Here is a 17,356-nt window from a genome sequence, read left to right as displayed (position 1 = left end):
GCATCATGAGTTTCAATAGGGTGAAGTGCAAGGTCTGCACCCGGGCTGGGACAATGCTCATAATCAGTATTGTCTGGGGGATGATGACATTTAGAGCAGCCCCACAAGAAAGGACTTGAGGGTGGTGGTGGATGAGAAGCTGGATGTGACCCAGCCGTGTACACTTGCAGCCCAGAGGGCAAATCATGTTGTGGCCTGCATCGAGAGGTGTGGCCCAGATTGAGAGAGGTTTGATTCTGCCCCTCTGCTCTGGTGAGACCTCACTTGGAGTAGTGTGCCTAGCTCTAGAGTCCTCAACACAGAAAGGACATGGACCTGCTGGAACAGGTCCAGAGGAGGGCCATGAAGACAATCAGACGGCTGGCGCCCCTCTCCTACAAAGAGAGTCTGGGAGAGTTGAGGTTGTTCAGCCTGGAAAAGAAAAAGCTCTGGGAAGAATTTACAGCAAAATTTCCATATCTGAAGGGGACCTACAGGAAGGCTGGGGAAGGGGCTGTTTAGAAGGAATTGTAGCAATAGAAGGAGGGGCAATGGTTTTAAACCAGAGCAGAGTAGATTTAGGTTTAGACATAAGGAGGAAGTTTTTCACAATGAGGGTAGTGAAATGCTGGAACAGTTTGCTCAGAGGTCTGGTGGAGGCCTCTTCCCTGGAGACATTCAAGGTCAGTCTAGATGGGGCCTTGAGCAAGCTGATCTAGTTAAGGATGTCCCCGCTCACTGCAGGGAGGCTGAACAAGATGACCTTCAAGGGTCCATTCCAACCTGATGCATTCTATGATTCTGTGACAGGACTGCAGCTTTTGCCCTGCCCAGTGGTTGCAGTACCCCTTTCCCAATCAGGTGAGCTGCTCATTGGTTTACTTGGTTCTGGCAACAGTAGATGCTTCCTGGAGCTGCTTTGGATTTCCCAACTTGAGCTTCCCTATTAATGTGTTGCTAAACACCAAACAAATGAGCCTTATTGTGCCTTTGGTGGTACCAGGAAATATACAGAGTAACACTAGCTGGGTAGGGAACATCACCCTCACTGCAATGTCATTAAGAGGACAGTCTGTTTCCACTGTTTGTTTAAACATATATGCACTCTTCCCTTGACATTGTATGAGTATACTTCACTGTAGGAGTATTCACTGTCTTTGAATTCTGCTTTTGACTGTTTTGTGTTTTGTTGTTTTGGTTTTTTGTTTGGTTGGGTTTTTTTTCTTCTGCATTTATCGCTACATAATCTGAAACTGATCATTATCTGCATTATCTGTCCTCTGATCTGTGGGTTTACCTTAGATTGGGAAATCGTTTGAAAATCCCCCAACGAGCCTGCTGTTTCTGGGATGGGTTTCAACTTGTGTGACTATATAAAGGACTTGCTGAAAATGCATCTGCTTCTGGGGCAGCTACTCATTGGAAACTGAATCAAACCACAGTGAAGTGTAAGGGTAATTTTTGAAGAAAATTGAGCAACACTTGTAAACTCCCTAGAAATTAACAGACTTAAAGCTAAGAAACAATTGCAAGCAGTTAACCATGTTTGACCTAACTTCCTTCACAGCTGCTTGATGGAAGTAGACCCGAACTTCCTAAACTAGTTTGTTGTGAAAGCATGTGAGGTTCTGTAAACTTTTTCCACAGGTTTTATTTATTCCATAGTGGGTCTATTTGTTTTGTCTTAGTCTGCTTTCTAGTTTATTTGACTTGCTTGGAAATCCTGAGGCCCATGACAAATTTTGAGAGTTCTCAGATGACATCAGTTCAGATAATTTGTAAATCCTGTGATTTGTAAATCATAGGTTTCAGAACAACAGACAAAAACACAGTTTTTGTGTTTTCCATAACAAATACTTTGAAGTTGACCATCAAACTGGCTGAGAATCAGAGCAGTCTGTTACAGGGGTAATGAATGGAGGAGAAAATCACACTGGGCTGTAAAGCAGAGGTCTAAGAAAATCTTAAAAATATTACTAAAATTTATCTGAAACTACTTGAACTTCTCTTTTAGCATGCTTTGCTGCAGTTTGCTATTTCACCTTGCCACCTTACTCTAATCCAAAATGATTCAAGAGAGCAGTTGTTTGATAGTTTATTGTTTCTTTTTCTTTTTCTTTTTTTTTTTTTTTTACACTAATAGAAGATGACCAATATTGTAATAGTGGTAAAATAGGTACCAAAACAAATATGACATCTAATTGCTCCCCAGTTTGAAGTGAAATTCTGAGTGTTTTGACCTGAAGCTCAACAAAAACTCCACAGGGATTCCCTAAACAAACACATAAAGCACACCCTTCACTGAGGGTCCAAGCAGGAGGGAGCGACAGTGCAGGAAATTGTTTTTGGAGAGCCCTTCTGCTTGTCAGTCACAGGCTGTTGCAAAGCAGGGATGTTAACACACCATCTAATTATTTGATGGGATTCATATTCTTTCACAAACGTGCTGAATAATGCAAGCGCGTTGAATGAAGCCGGAGGAAAACTGTTCCTTCTGCAGCTTATTATTCACTAAGTTCTTGTTGTATAATGTACTAGAAATAAGCTTGCTCTATGGCATTTTAATATGTGGGTGGGTGATATTTGTATGTGAATAATTTTAACGTGTGCATCTCTTTTCTATTTGAACTGAATTTAAAGAACAAAATAAGTATTTTTTCACCTGTTTTTGTCCTCTCCTTAGTGCAGGTATGTTCCCTATAATATTGCAGTTTTTATCTACTCTAGTTTTGGAAGGCTCCCGTGATCCCATGAAGAAAGGAGCTGATTACTCTGATATGTTTCCTGATATTTTGGCTTTATTTCCTTTTTATTTAGTTAATCTTATCACATATCCATACGTGTCCTTGAGGCTGTGAAAAATATTTTCTCCTCCCTGTTGTTAGGCATAGAATATTGGTGCCTATCTTAAATTTTTGTCCGTGACTTTTATTCTTACTAAACCAAACTGCATTTTATTTATGATCTATCCTCAGTCTTCTACAGGGACCGAGGTTTGCAGTTTAGAATAAGTGTATTTTGAAAACAAAGTACTTAAAACAAAACCCCAAAAGAGCAATGAGTGTTCAGTCTCCAAGTAACTTCTGCACACTCCTTTGAAAGCCCACACTGTTCCTAGATTTTCTGCTCCAGACGAAGGAGAGTCCAAATCTCCCAATTCCAATTTTGCAGGAACGCCCGACTGCTGCTTCCCAGGACAAGGAACAAGACTGGGGTCCTGGAGCCCTCTACTGGGTGTGTTGTAGAAGGCAGACAACCGAATGCGTGTCAAGAAACTCTCAAAATGCATTTGCCGTACTCCCGGTATTTCTTTCACAGTTGATTACAAATGTGCTCATTTTGAAATACAAAATGTTTCTTTCCATTGCTCTTGGGAAAACACATGTTACAATATCAGAGTGTTTCAGGTAGATTAATCTGCATCTCGAGGTTACAATTAGATTTATTAGAGCCTTTTTGTCTTTACTCTTCCTTGGTAACAGGATATTTCCTTGGTTCTTTTTGTCACTCTGCCTCCTTTTATTTACTGCTGCATGTATATCTTATCACAGTTACAAAGGTTTTGTAGTCAAAGAGCAGACAAACGAATCTGTTTCACTCCTGTATTGTGACTTATTTAGCTTTCCACTGTTCACAGTTATAAAACTTTTTTTTTTTCCTCTGGTGACAGAGAAATGAGCAATTTATCTAAAAATAAATTACAAAGTACATGAATAATAAGTAAATGAATAATTTGTCTGTCATCTTTCTGTCAGGGAACTCATAGTTCTTTACATTTGTGTCTTACAATTTTATATACAGAAAGATGACATATATTTCCATAAGTCTCTGTATGAGTCTGTGGCAGAGCCAGAAAAAGGAATCAGGATTTTGTGTTCTCTGACTCATGCTACAGTTAGAAGCATGCTACTTAGGAGCATTTTTGTGGATGTGAAAAAAGCAAAATAATTTGGGAGCAAAGGGTATTTTCAGTCTCTGAGGACAACATTTTGAGCAAAGATGGTCTGTAAGAGGCCAATATATCTGGAGCTGCTCCTTTGATTTGGCCAACTGTAAAGGAATAGTAAAAAGATGATACTGAAGAGCCCTGAAGAGGCTTTTGTTCTTGAAAAAGGCCCATGGTGTTGTTGTGTAGGATGGTGATGTACTTAAGCCAGTGGAAAAAGTGATTCAGCAGCAAAAAGAATTTCCCGGCTAGCAATATCATATGATCTCAGAGCTAGCAGGAGCTTTTAGATTAGAGTATTTGGATGTATTGTAGAGTATTTGGCTTTGATCCTGTAAGTGCTGTGTGCTCCACATGGGACAGCTTTTCTGACCTTCTTGCAGGTGTAGCTAGTTAGAGTGCAGTAATGGGTTGTGTATAACTTTCACAATGCACACTTTATTTTTTGGGAAGCGTGATACAGGGCTTTCTCAGAGCTGTTTCTAGTCTTGGACAATGGTCTGCTACCAGTGGCTGCTGTGTTGTTCTGAAGCAGCTGACATTTGCACCATTGAGACTGTTGTGATTTGTTGTACTCTACCTGTGAATGCAGGCTCTAGTGCCAAGAAGAAATTTCTGACCCTAGGGTACTTCTACTCAGCCATGTGCCAGTGTAGATATTGGACAGTTTGCCAAACTGTTTTAAATTTCATTTATTGGAAGCTTGTTAGTTTGTCGTGTATAATAAATACTGACAGGATCTGTTCTGTAGCATTCATATGTGAAAGTAATTTTTGTCTTCTGTTTTTTTGTATCACCTAACTTAGCCAGAATCCAAGTGTGAAGACTTTCCCTAATTGAGAGGAATTTTAAGAACTGGAAAATTATGCTACCTATCTAGCTATATTTGAACATGTCTCTAATTTTACATAATAAATCCTTGACTTTTGTAGTTGGCAAAACTAAAATATGGAGAGGATAAGAACACTGTCTTACTGCTATCTCTAATTTATTTTGTTCAGATGTATTTCTTTTGTTCATATGTAATGGGAAAAATCTATTTCTGTATTGTAAAGAGGTCAGCACATGCGAATTCTGATTCTTAGCTCCCTCTGGTTTTAAGTATTATCCTCATTTCACAGATGGACAGAGTAAGGTGAGAAAATTTTTAACCTTTTTTTTTTTTTTTTTTTAACACTTTGAGATCTGCTGTTGAAAAGTGTATCAAAATGCTATGTACTTCCTACATAATTATGTAGCTTTTCTTTAACCAGTCCAACAAACTTAATCTCAGGCAGATCTGTTAAAAAAATGCTGCCTTCAGGAGTGCCTTCAAGAGCGCCAGGAAATTTGTGTGGTTTTGGTTCTGATGTCTGTTATTTTTAGAAAATATCCCCTGGATGTGCATCTAGTTTCTTGTGTCTTTTCATGCCCTGCTCTTGGAGGGTTCCACGTTTTAGATTTGATTGGCACATGGAAGAAAGAGGAAAACTGAGTTTGAAAAATTAGGGTTATGGGACAAATTTGTTCTGAGCAGCAGTGAAGAATATTTGCAGTATCTAAGAGCAGCCGTGGCCTTTGAAGTAGTGTTGTGTAGTTTCAATCAGATTTCAATAGGGATGTATCAATAAAACCACTGTACAAGGTGTGTAGTGGAAGGTGGATGTTTTTAAACAGAACTTGCCATCCTCTAGTTTGGGCTGTATGGAGATCATCATACAGCACAGCCTCGTTAACCAGAACGAAAAGTTAACTCCTTTTTAAAATTTACTGTACTAATGACTGCTTCCCGTGGAGTAAATTAATCTTGCGGTTTATGAGAGACATGCACTCGTTCCTTGAGCTGGCCCAGTTATTTTACTTCTTGTCCAAGACAGTCCATGACCCTGTTTTTTGGATAGCGGGTGGGGCTGCCCTGTGTGAGGCCCGTATCAGAACAGGGCGGAGGGATGCTGGTGAAGGGCAGTGCGGCTGCTGAGCGCTAGATGCCACTGTGAGGCCGCAGTAGCTCCCGCTTCGCAGGCTGGCAGCATCCCGGTGGAGGCGGCTGGGAGCCTTAGTGCCGGGAGCCCGAGTGGGAGGGAGGCAGCCATGCTCTTTGCATAGCGCTCCGGTGACGCTAACAGAACAAACAGTGAAAAGGTGAATCAGGGGGCACCGGTAGTGGATTCAGCCCCCGTGTGAGTCAGGGCCAGCAGCAGGTGCTTCAGATGGGAACTGAACTCCAGAGTTGGCAAATAATCTCCCAGTTTCAATGGCTTTGTGCACAGGTGTCCTCACTTCTGACCTATTAGCCAGATGGGCTTAGAAGGAAGGAGGAAGAGCAAGGTGAAAGGGCAGTTATAGCTCACTTGGATGGAATTCTGTGAGGGTTTAAAAATGATCCAAAGAGCTGTGGTTCCTACAGTGTTTCTGCGGGCACAGTCCCTCTGCAGGTAGGTCTATAAAAGTCTGTGAGCAATAGAAATGCTGTTAACAACCACCTCTTTCTCTGTTCCCATAAGTGTCCTAAACATTGCATCATTGTACTGAGAACCAGACAACAGAACTGTCTGTAATCTGACTAAATTAATAAGAGGCATGAGTCACAAACCTCAGTGGGATTTTGTGCCACTTAGATAACGGAGGAGTACCTGAAGAAAGGTTTGGCTTTATGAAGATTAAGGCTAGTTGTGAAGTTTGGATTCACATCAAGGCTGAAATGTGAACTGAAGTTTTGATGGGGCAGTGAGTCAGCTTTACTGAACAATTTGAAAGTGAACACTTTCTGTGAATGGCTTAGATTATACATCTTTTTAAAAATGCTGTCTGTTCATACTATGTAACATTAGCAGCATGAACACATTGCTTCAAAGTCCTGAAGAAGCTTCCTGAATAGTAACAAAAGCAGAACAAGATATTTTTAATTTTATATATATATCCTTTTATGTAGAAGGATTTACCAATGCAGCATCAGAGTTTCAAGTTAATGTGTGGCTTGTAGTCTTCAGCCTTGAAGATAAATACATGTCAATCTGGAGGAAACAGGAAGGGATAAATCCTGGTAAAAATCCTAGTCATTGATGCGTATTACTTCTCTTCAATTACTTGGTATTCCTGCATAATCAGTAATAGTGTGCAATGCATTACTAAATAAGTTAGTTAGTCTCAAATAGCAGGCTTATACAGAAAATAAGATCTTCACTGCTATTAGCTACAGGAGTTTTGTAGGCAGGAATGGTAGAGCTCTATATCTCACAGCTGAGTGTTTTGGAGTGCTGACTTCCTGGGGAAGTTAGGATTGCTTTGGTGGCCTGTAGTCTTTTACAACCCTTCCATGTGAACTGTGGTTGGATCCAACCTTATCATGGTAGAGGTGTGTGGAGGGAATTTGACCTTAACAGAGTTAAGTACTAAATAAGAATTGGTCTTGGCAAAGTGCAAGTATCATACCTTTCCTGGCTGTCTTATTCTTTGTATCAGTTGGTCAGAAATAAATGCCTGTTATGCTAAATACTTGTTTAAGTTAGGTGACATGGTAGAGGACTGTATTTTTGGTGCTGAAGCTCCTTGCTGACCAGTTTAAACATCTGTTACATGGGAATCATAAAATTTACTAGTAAAACATAGCCAGTACAAGCTAGAAATTTTGTGGTACTTTTAACAGCCCAGCAAAATGGTTTAACATAAAAAGGAACAGAAATATTTTGAGTCTCTTGCCACCACCTACCTTCTGGACAAATTACCTTCTAGCAGAGTGATTCTTCAGTAACATATGGAAAGTTCCATAGGTTAAAAAAAAAAATAATCTCTATTTTCCTCTGTATCTATGGCTGTATGAAGGTATGTTGTCTTAAGGTTGTCTAGCCCCACCAAGGAATCCACTTGGGGTCCTGTAGGTGTGTGGACTAAAGCCTGTGCATTTACCTAAGGTAGGATGTTGAGTCAATTTCTGCTTTCCCTAACTGTATTTAAATGCAGAAGTGACTACTTCCAACTAGAGCCTTCTCTGGTATTAAGGAAAGAGTTTGGTCTTTCATATTTAAATTACACTGCCATTGCACACACACTCTATTATCCATGAAGCCACCCAAGTCCTAACCTGGAATTTTGAGGTTTTTTGTCGGCAACATCCATCTTCTGCGGCCCTCCTCATATTAGCATTGATCTACAGAGGAAATGGAGAACATGGCTGTGTTATTATATACCCGGCTGCAATTTCTGTTCTAGTGATTGAGTGTACGTAGAGAATTTTTGAAACATGGCCATTCTAACTTATTTTGTCTTCCTGTCAATAGCATGGCACTTGTCCAAATTATGGATCGATATCAGCTGATCTTTTTATGTTAAACTGTAATGAAGTTGCCTCTTTTATTGGAGATGTGATCTTGCTTCAGGCAATGCTTTTAACTGAGAACTTTTGGAATGGAAATGGGGGAAAGGGGAAACAGAACCAGAGGAAAGACATGGGGAGGAATGAGCAAAAGCCAGGGTGGGGAGAACAGCAGCAGAAAATTAAAGAGACAGAAGCAGAGGAAGAAGAGGATTGTGTTATGAAGAGGGGAGGCTTGTGAGGACTTGTGCTAACGTGATTAAGAACTGTTAGCCTCTGGTTTGAAATACTGCCACTTACTGGAAGTGAAAGCCTGGCTGTCTTGAAATTTCAGGCATTGCCTCTAAATTCTATTTGTGGTTGCCTCATTTTGTTTCATATAGTTTGTGAAATAAAATAAAGAACAGAGGAAAAATGGGATGAGTTGAAGAGTGGGGAATGAGAGCTCTAAGAGGGAATATTACATCAGCCTTTCTTTCCATTGCAGGGAAGCAGTACAGGATCGTTTCTACAGTGACTTTTCCAAGTCTTTGTCTAGCGCTGAAGAATTTCAGGCTATCAGAATTGTGCTCTAGCTGTAGCACAAAGTGAGTGAATGCCTGTTGTTTCATAGTGCTGCCCCTGCTTTTACTTTGCTCTTATTTTACTTTCTTGGACAAAATATAGAGGAGAACTTTCATAATCCCATTTCTAGGGTAAAAGGTTTGTGGAAGAAAGAGGTAATATGTCAGACTTTTTGAGGAAGAGTCTGGGGGAGGTGGGAGGTTATATTAGTTTTATTTTGTAGGGAAAATCAGTGAAGAAGGAAATGTTATGGCTTTGGAATTGATAGTCAATGTCTGAAGTTAACAGACACTTTCTAGGAGCAAAGTGATACTGATACTTGGTGTGGGCTTTTTAAGAAACATTTAGCAATAAGTTGGTTTCTCTTGTGGCCTCTCCCACAACAGTCTCTGAGACACTTTGTTACATCTAGTATTTGGTTGCTATGGATGTGTGCAAACAGGAGAACCCCAAAATGCTTCAGAGTTCAAGTGTCTCATTTATGTCTTTGTTCTATATGGGAAGGGGCGAAGCCTGAGCATACACCAGTTCCCCCTACTTTCTCTGCTGAGGCTGCTAGGTACATCAGTAGGGATGGAGCTGTGAGATGCATCAGCCTGGTCCCTGAGCTGCCTGACAGGAGGATAGCAATTCTGGGGTGCCTTGCAGCTGGGACCCCTCGCTCAGAGTAAACACAGCCAGTCTTGTGTTCTAGCTTTCCCCTACAGAGCATCTGGAGTTCTTCCACTAGACCTCCCATTCATCTATAGTTCTAACCAGCACAGCTTTACTTCTATCTAGTTGTATGTAAGAGATTGTTAGCTGCTTCTACAGTTTCTACTTTCTCTTCCTCTTATTGTAGTTTTTATTAGCCCTACACAGCAGGGTAGGAAAAATAGCAGAACACCAAAACACACCCATGCGTGTGTATTGCTTTTTATCTGCTATGGTCTGTAATACTTTTTCATTTTATTATCTCACCCTCCTCTGTTAAAAGGATATTTCACTGCTGTTTTGTCCTAGCACTTCCACAAGTTTTGAATTATATGAATCCATTATTAGAAAAAACATTCTCAACCATCTTACCCTAGGATGACCCATATGTCTTGGTGATCAGATTTGAGAAGCACAGGGCTAATAAAAAAACCCTGTGATAAGTAAGGGAAAATGAGGAACAAAGCAAATGGTTTGTTTACTGTAAGTGAGCTTGGAATTGAATTTATATTGCAGTCTCATACGGATACCTTTAATCTCAAGTGTATGTCTTCCTTTCTTGGAGCCTTAAGCAAAGACCTCTCCATTTCAGTATAATTCTAGAGTGAACAAAGAAAAAGTTAAGACTGTGTGATTATGGTTTAATCATTGTAGTAATATAGGGGGGAAGAATTAAGGCTTGTACCCTGCTTTTCAAAGAGTCTAATAATCTGTTGGTCTAAATCAGCATAGGTGCTCTGAGGTCAGTGATGTCTGGCTGACAATCTACTCCTAACTCTGTGACCCAGCTACTTTTTTTTTTTTTTTTTTAATGAGAAATGCACAGCAGATATGTTTAGGTTAATAAATTGTACAGACAGGAGCTGTTTTTTTCCTCAGACTTGAAAGGAAGATGGAAGGCAAACCACAAAACTGGAAGACAAGCAAAAAATCCCTAACCCCAAACCTGGTGAAGAATTAACTTGCCCTTGCTGCTAAAAAATTGGGTTAGGAGACGCAACATCAGTGATGAGGCAGATGCTGGTGCTGCTCCTACTCAGCAGGAGACTATACTCATACATCCCAAGTCCCATGCTTATGTGTCCGTTTATGCAAGCATGCAGAAAGCAGATCTGGTTATCCCTGTTAACTGGTACTCATCAGCACACAGGCTTCACTCCTTTGCTTCAGTGATCAGGAGAAGTAGAGTAGGAATAAGCAAAGCTTAGAAAATTCAACTCAAGGAAAACTAGGTGGATTATTGGATGTTGAAACAGGGTATTTCCAATAACTGATCTGCTGATTCACATGTAGCACCAAAAAATGGAGGATATGGAGCAAATGAGAGGATAAGTCCTTTAGGTCTGAAATGTTTCTCTTTAGTGTAATTGGTCTTTTTAATAATAATTAAAAAAAAAAGTAAACATGGACTACATTTTAAGAAAGCATTATAGATTGTGTTTGAAGGGGTATACTTTTCCTAATCAGCATATCAAACTGAATGATTTGGATTTTCTGAAAATTAATTTGTCCAGGCTGAAACAGACAATGCTGAAAGAAATTCTTAGTCAGTGTAAATCTATTTTAAGTACTTGCTCAATCATCCCTTCTTAAACAAATCTTTGTTCTACATTTTCTGCGTTCTTATTTCTGAACTGTTTCATATGCAGAATTTTTGTCAGTTTGGACCATTATGCACAGGCTGTTGAATAAAGATAGATTGTGAAACTGGAAAGGGGTAAATTCAGTTGCACTTTACCTTTACTGATATCCAGAGAGTTACACCACCAATTACTTTTAAAATTACAAGTCAGACTTAAGAGTGAGTGTAAAAAAGAGGAGAGGCAGTCATGACTCTGGAGACGTGAGAGAATTGTGTACATTACAGAGGAATGAAAATGGTAGTTCAGGGTCTTGTTTGTTTTCTACTAGCAAACAAGCTACCATAACTGGTTTAAGCCCATTCCTTGCAAAATTAAGTTGATTCCAGTGACTTTACACCAGAGATTAACTTTATCTTTGGTTTCATAGTTTTCACACCAGGAAGACTATTAGCTTGTATGCTGTGGCCAGCCGCATTAGCACAGGCTGCAGAATTTTGTCTGGTTATTCATGATCAAACCTAAAAATTGGTATGTTTTGAGAGGAGGCATCTGTTTGTGAAAAAAGGTCTCAAGAAGTGTGGGGGGGAGGAGCTGTTGGAAGTTTACTGGAGTGAGCAAGTGTTCTTTTTCTCAAACAAGACTGAGAATTTTGAGGCTGGTTCTGTTCCTAATTCTATGACAGTCAAACTTCCCCTCTGTGCCTTAATTTCCCTGCCTGTAGCTTGGAAAGGATATTTAATCCCATCAGGAAAGAAACTTAAAATTCACAGCAGAAGACTGATAAATGAGACTGAAAACAATTTCTCTGACTGGAGTAATCTCTTTCCTCTAGCATTTTTGTTCTTCTGCATTTCTTCTCTTGCTTTTCCCATCTATAGATCTCTAATATTTTCACTGAATGCACTAAATGATCTGATGATCTTCTACTGTCCCCTGGTTGTAACTACTAAAAAAGGGATGTCTATTTCGTTAAATGAAATTTAAAACACATTTAGAGAAAATTGTGTGCATCTGAATAGGGAAAATACCAGGTTCACCTTTCCTTTTTCAGAATCCAGCACTTCAAGAACATGTTTTGTTGCTCTTGTTTACATAGCTGGGTAACGAGACAGGAGGTTCACAAGAGTTCTTTGTTCCATGTTACATTTCAGCTTTGTTTTAATAATTATTGCAGGAAATCTGTCTATTAAGGATCTCATAGCTATGTCATTTCAATTTTTGGGAAATCATGGTAATGCTGAAGTTGGAATTCAGATTTTGTGTCTCAAAACTCAGTTTGAACTGCCCAGAAACAGTGGTATATAGGGCTTGCATTATGTTTCTACCCAGGAGAATCTGCAGCCCAGGAACTTGGTTCTAGATTGACTCCTGTTTCACGCTGAACATTTGTAGCTCTTGGTGCAAGTATAAAAGAGAACTGACTGATGTTTTCCTTGTTGATAAGTTTTAAGGACAGGGACTGACAGCTGCAGGCTCTGTAAAGAAAGGACCCTTAACCAAATGGACTTGTGGGACATGGGTACTTCATTAGAGTTCAATATTATAGTGACAGGTACTTTATAAGTGAGATCTAAAGATTAGATTATGCAGCAAATGGAAGCCCCAGTTTCCAAGTGTGACTTGCTGTCAGTAATGGTGTCATGGGCATGATCATCTTGAGCAATATATACATCACTGACAGGAAAGACTCAGGAAGAGGGTGCAACCTCTCCACTTCTTATCGTGGTTTGGCATTTTATTAGATGCTAGCACCAGTATAGTCCCTACTGTTTCCACAAACATTGAGACTCCTGCCTGCAGACTAAGTTAGGAAGGATTGGCCCCTGTGAAGCCCTATCAATGAGGGCTCTGTAGTTGCTCTTGCTCCCTTATTCCTTGAAACTGAGAGACCACGGTCATCTTTGCCTCTGTGGGTCTTGGACACTCATAATGGTTGCAATTTCCCCCATATTTTCTTGGTGCTTTTTCCTGTTCTCTCATCAGCTGCTAGTCCTAGATCCTCTCCTCCTGTTCCTGATGGTTTGGAAGGCTTGGTCCTGGGAGCTTGTCATGCCTCTCCAGCCTTCCCCTTGCATGGTGCAGCCCTGTTGCAGCCTTGATCCCCAGGGGCTTGTGTGTTCTGCCTCTCCAGCATTTGCCTTGCCTGATGCAGCATTCAAGCGACACCTTAATAAAAAGCTTTCCTCCCTTATCTCCTCTCTGCTGCTGTGCCACTGGGCTGGAGATCGGGTTCCCATCTCTTTCACACGCACACCTGGTCATAAAACACTGGGTTTGTTTTTAACCTCAAACCAGGGAGCTTTAATTAAAGAGACAGTGACCTCTTTTATGAGTTTGCTCGCATAGGGTTTCAGGGCTATTGTCACATACAGCTCACATAACAGAGCACCATTGCACAAAGCTCCATTTACACATCCTTCCCCCACTTTTTTCCTCTCCTCTTTTTGTTTTCCAAACGCAGAAGGAGGTTGTTTTCTTGTTTACCCCTAGGCAAAGTCGTCTCTCATGTTAGCAGCCTATGGCTAAGTATCTTTGAAGAGAACCCACTTTTTTTACTAGGAACACATAGAGGTCATTAGACTTGGAGAAATGTTATTCTTTAATCCATGCAGGAAATCATCTTCCTGTCCCTAAATTTGCCGGATGTTAATGACTACTTAAAATGGATCTCATCTTCAGCAATGTTCTCCTTAGCTAGTTCTCATACCTCTATCAGGGAATTTGTGTGTTTCATTTGACAAATACTTCTCAGTATTCACTGGTGTATTTACCTATATTCATTAAGTTTCAGGTGCAATAAATAGCCAATAGCAACAAACAGAATTTTTTATATATACTCTGGAATGATATGTGCAGGGACCATCAGCAAAACTTGTCACAGTTTTGCACAGAATAGTTTACATGTAATGCACAGAAACATTTTTACAAAACCAGACACATTTATTCCTCTGCATGTATATTCAAAGATACAGAAACAGGCACACAGGAGCACTTAGCAGATCAGACCTTATCTGAGGTATGCAAACTTCTGGAAAAGGCACTAGTGCACAGAAGTGGCACAGCTAGGACACAGACAAGTAGCCACATAATTGGTGGCATATAGAATCACTCGCAGAGAATACCCATACAGACGAAAAATCAAATTATATGTGCAAGAGTGTAGGTGCATTCAGAGAATGCCCTGTAAACTTCTGCAGATCTTCAGAAACAGGTACGAGGATAAGTCTCCAGGAAAATGTATATGCAGAAGCTTACATATGTCCAATAACTCTGCAAGTCATATAGAAGTTACTGTGGATGCATACAGCATGTTCAGGTGTTGAAACTTTCAATGAATTGTGCAAGGTCTTTGCTTTCAATGGCATTGCTTTCAGCAAAAGCTTACTAATATAAAAAAATTTACATGCTTTAGCTGCAACTATTGTAAATATGAGAACACATACTCTTGCATATTGCTGCAAATACAGATACATTAAAAAAAAATAGTATATTAATACAGATTTACATAGGCACAAATATGCCACACACACAGACCTTTAGACATACAGATATACCCACGTCTATGTTCATCAAGAGAGACTCACTCAATATCTGTGTATGTGTGTGTTGGAAGAGGGTCATAACCTCCTCCATTCTTCTCCTGAAGGGGTTTGGATAATGAAGGGAAAAGAAATGAGGCCTGGGGCTAATTTGTAGTGGCATTTCCTGGCCTCTCTTCTGCCAATGAAGCTCCGTTTCATCTTTAGCCTTATCAATTCTGCAGTCATGTGGCTTTCCGCTTGGACGCCTCTGTCTCTTCACCCTCCTCCCCAATCTCCGATGCTAATGGAAACTTCGTTAATGCCATTAATCTGCTGACCGGGACAAGTCAAAAACATATCCACACAATCCAAGCCAGGGCTGCAAGTGTCCTGGGGCTGCCAAACAGAGGCACCCCTGTGTTCATTGCATTCCTGAAAGAACTTCATATTGATTTATTTTTTCTACCTTTCTCTGCTTTTTTCCTTGATGGCATTGCATCCTTAAGAACAGACACCAAGTAGATGGCCTTTTTGTCCTGAACACTCATAATGATAATTCTGCAAGAAACCTCTCCTTACCCTTTCCCTAGATGCAGTGCTAGTGCCGCCTTTCAGTGTCCCCTCATGGCAGCCTTTTTTTTTTGTTTGTTTCCATATGCTTTGATAAGAGGTTTGTTGCTGCTGCTTTTTCCTCTGGCCTAGTAGAATTTTGTAACTAACCAAATGTTGTGAGAACCTGCCTGATGTGAGCTAAAATAAAAAGCATTTCACTGTACAATGACAACCACTGTTCATTGATTGTGAAGTTACCACCAGTTCTATACTTGAAGGGCTGTGCTTTTGGGATGCCCTATCCTCTGAAATGTTCTCAGCTCCCCTAAATCACTTTTTAAGAGCAAGGACGTATCATGGCTTTGCAGTTTACTAGTGTGCTGGGTTTTGTAATGCTTCACTATTGTTTTGCTCACAACTGAGTATAATTTTTGGTAGCATAGCATTCTCTTAGCTATGACTTCAACTTTCCCTGTGAGTGCAGCACACCTGCAGAAATCTGCAGCTTTGAATGATGACTCACCATCTCCTTATGCCATGGTATTGTCCGGTGGTGGAGCATGTGGAAGTTCCACATGTCAGGATTATGCTGGCTGAGGTCTTACTGAGAAGAGAATATAGACTTTGTTTGATACTTGGTTTAGGTGAAATTTTCTGTGATAATCAGAGTTCATAGCCAGTTCTTGAGAATGTCAGGATGTTGAGTGATCTGTATTTGATCTAGGAATCTTTGTATACATAAATGAAATAGTGACAGTGGAGGAGGAAAAGACAGCTAGGAAAGGCATGCCTTCAGAGTTGTGACATATGGATATGTTTAGAAAAAATGCATCAAATTGATGAAAACAAGGAGAGATGTTGGCAGTTCAGCATGAGCTTTGATGATGTCAGGCTAAATCTGGAATTATATAGGCCATGACAGAAGGCTCAGCCTTAGTTGCCACCTTCAAGCAGGCATCACAGCAAAAAGGGATTGTTCTATCAGAAGAGAAGACAAAGAAGTTTCAAGTTCTTCAGTCCTGGCATGGGTTGAAGTCAAAAGTTCATCCTCATGTAGCTTTGGATACAGAGAGTGCATGTCAATTCTCACCAGCCATGAGATGCTCCACTGAACAGAGCATCTTCCTCCTCCAGACAGTTTTGGGATGAGATGTACCTTTTAATCTTCAGGAAAGATGAATGCATTGCACTGTCTGGTATAGAAAGATTCATGATGATTTGTACCGTGCTTGCTTTTTTGGGCATCACCAAAGGGGGCAGGTAGGGGAGGAAGGAGAGAGTGTGCTACATCTTGGTATAAAAGAAAAAAAGCTGGGATATTCATTGCTCCAAAATTCCTAGTTAGATGACTGAGACAGTATCTGTAAACATAAGGCCAGCACCTGCTGAGGTGCTTCCAGAGCCCCAGTGAAAGCAGAGACCAAAAATCAAGTACTTGCAGCTTTAGCTAGTGTCAGGGCAGTTAACTTGTACAACAGTGTTCATTTTTGTTCAGCTGTTAAGTTTTCTTTCCCTTCTTCATGTCCTGTGACTAGGGATGTGAAATAGAAAAATGCTTGGCAGGGTATGTGTGGAAATAAAGTGCTCACGGTGAAAAGAATTCTAATGCCTTAGAAGATTCTGACAGTTTTTTTAACCTTTTTTTTTTTTTTTTTTTTTTTTAAGTGGGTATGCCTTAAGGAAGCTACCAGGATCTAAGTGAATTTCTTCTTTGGCACAGCACAGCAATAATATACAGCCTGTGAGGCTGCAGTGGTTATAATGTGTCAATCCTAGAGTCTGTGCCACCTGCATGGAGAGAATGCTTGTGCCACACTGTCCTGTATATGATCCATTACAAGGAAAAAGATTTTTAAGGGAGTGAGTAATTTGTGTTCACCAAGATGCTCCATTTCAGGAGGTACCTTAACATAGAAGCAAAAGCATCAGGCAAGTAGGCCCTGTCCTAGATATAATGCTGTTCTGCCCTGTGACCTTGGCAAATAATTTCATCTCTTTGTTTGTCTAGACTTTTCCTATTTAGTCCACTCATAACACAAAATTAATGAGTAAGAAGTGTTTCTTCCTAGGTGTGCATCCAGCAAGGGAGCACATCTTGGTCCTCATCTTGGCTAAAGTCTCTCAGTACTGCAGTAATATAACAACCTATGCTTCCCTATGGCAGGAATTGCGCATTAGACTGAGAAGTAAAAGGTGCTTTGGGCTTCTGAATGGTGCCAAAAAATAA

The sequence above is a fragment of the Dryobates pubescens genome, chromosome 8, assembly GCF_014839835.1.
Source record: "Dryobates pubescens isolate bDryPub1 chromosome 8, bDryPub1.pri, whole genome shotgun sequence".
NCBI classification, from domain to species: domain Eukaryota; kingdom Metazoa; phylum Chordata; class Aves; order Piciformes; family Picidae; genus Dryobates; species Dryobates pubescens.
The sequence above is the reverse complement of the archived record's forward strand: the minus strand, read 5'-3'. Positions refer to the sequence as shown.